Source organism: Arachis ipaensis, chromosome B9, assembly GCF_059453495.1.
Source record: "Arachis ipaensis isolate K30076 ecotype BB chromosome B9, ASM5945349v1, whole genome shotgun sequence".
Taxonomy (NCBI): domain Eukaryota; kingdom Viridiplantae; phylum Streptophyta; class Magnoliopsida; order Fabales; family Fabaceae; genus Arachis; species Arachis ipaensis.
This window is the reverse complement of record NC_142444.1, coordinates 123,677,187-123,679,374: the sequence shown is the minus strand read 5'-3', so window position 1 is coordinate 123,679,374 and position 2,188 is coordinate 123,677,187. Positions and strand designations below refer to the sequence as shown.

The window sequence follows — 2,188 nt, the reverse complement described above, 5'->3', positions numbered from 1 at the left end:
TTAGGGTGTAGAATTAAATCAAACTCTTCTCTTAAGAAATCAATAGCCTCATGTGTGTTCATGTGGGGATGGGTGGTCATCCTTTTTTTCACTTTTTTGCTGATCCAGTGTTGGTCAGCTGCATTGCTTCCCAGGTCTCTTGCACACGTATGTTCACTCCTATATATTTTCACTTGGAAACACTGCAGCTGTTTATTGTAAGAGAGATGGGCAATCTAAGGACAATCCTCACCCTTGCAGCTAACTCTAACCCTTTCATTGTCATTTTTAATCCAAATCAACTCCCTTCCTTCAGCAATAAATAAATCTTTCATAACCTCCTTGACCCTCTCTATTGTAGCAAATCTTGTGCCTAGCTCAAATCTGCCTTCTCCAAAGCCATACTATTCATCAAACTCAGACCAGTGTGGTTTGTTCCCTTCATCCTCCGATGAGACAGGGGTATGCAGCTCCTCAGACTCATACTTAAACACAATATCATTATCCTTTGTGTCTATATCACTGACATACTCTACAATAGCTGGCCTCATGCTAGGCTCCCTAGCAGGCCTAGATTTATTGGGCTGTCTTTCTGGCCTACTTGTGCTGGGCTATTTAGCAGGCCCAATAGACCTTGAGGAACCTTTTTCAAATGAGCCCACCCTTCTTGCTTTAAATCTCTGCCTTTTAAACTCATGTGTTACTTTTTTTTTTTCTGCTTCTCCTTGGGTTCAACCCCTTTCCTCGACGATGGAGACACTTGTTTCCTCTTCCCTTTGCTAGCTCTAACCCTTCTGCCTTCATCATCTTCACCACTCTCATTCCCACTTTTATAACCAGCTGGTGGTGGTTTATACAGCTCATCTTCCTCACTGCCATCGCTATCATCATCAGTAGATGAGTCATCCAACTTCTCCAAGTCATTTGGATCGACTTCTTCCTAAACCTCATCATTTTTCTCACAATCATCATCTGCAATCTCAGGTTGGTCAACAGGATGGTAAAAAGAATGTAAAACTCTTCCGTGTCTTTGTTCCTCAACTTAGCCTGTCACGTTTGGTTGATCCCTGCATCCTCCCTCAGTACATGCAACCTGAGTCCATATCTTTACTTTTTGGATCATACTAGTAAGCCTCCTTATACGATTGATATCCCAGTCCTTTGAACATCATGACCAGATCTCTGAAATTGACAAAATCCATGTCCATCAGAGGAAACTTCTCAACTTGACCATGCAGAAAGACTAACTCACCAGTAGGTGCCCTTGAAAAGTTACCCCCATGATGAAACACGGGAATACCGAATACATCAACTATCTGCAAAATTTTTCAATCCACAACACAACACAAAACCAACCCTTATTATCAAAATCTCCAAAACCTCTCTAAACAATACCTGACGAATGACTAACCCCACAACTAATCACTTACGACAATCACTTACAATCCCTATCAGTCCCATCCTACGACATTGATAACAAATAACGGGCATAAGCAGAACAAATTTGAACAACAATGTACTTACCACTCTCCACGGCAGACACAGGTATAACCACAAAGTTTTAATGGAACTGCTTCACAGAACAGCAACGACGACAACACGGAGACGAAGTGTTGTATTTTTTGGAGGGAAAAGGTTAGTCTTAGGGTTTCCTGTAATTGTTTGTAACTGATATGGGCAGCATTGGCATATCTCATAAGAACTATTAAAAAACATTTTCCGAAACGAAGTCGTCTTAGTGCCCAAGGACCACAACGTCCCATTACTTTCTCCAATCGACCACGTCAGCCCTGTTCACACCATCTTGGAGACACATACCCATTGCTACGCCACATAAGCGCCAGGTAATCTGAATCCGTAACGTGTTGCGAAGCAGATTGAACGGAAAGACCATTTTGTATGGTATTTTGAGAGGTCAGGGATCGTTTTGTATTTTTCATTCCTGGGGGAGTTAAATATCCATGAAATAAAAGCTCAGGGACCTATTTATCTTTTATCCCTTTTTTTTGGCTTTGATCTCTTATTGTAACCAAAAACCAAAAGAATATACGATTATTTTGACCTTCTAAATAAATTTTATAGTTAATAAAAAAATACTTTTCAAATATTCTGACATTGATAAAATGTATTTCACTTTTGTTATTAACAAAAATAATTTTTAATAATTTAAAAACATACCAAAAATATTCATTTGTGGATTAAGATAGGA

The 2,188-nt window shown here is 39.6% G+C and overlaps 1 pseudogene; it reads right to left on the bottom strand.

The window, feature by feature from the left end:
- Nucleotides 1–383: 383 nt before the first annotated feature.
- Nucleotides 384–1,801, bottom strand: LOC148546183 (uncharacterized; annotated as a pseudogene).
- Nucleotides 1,802–2,188: the final 387 nt, after the last annotated feature.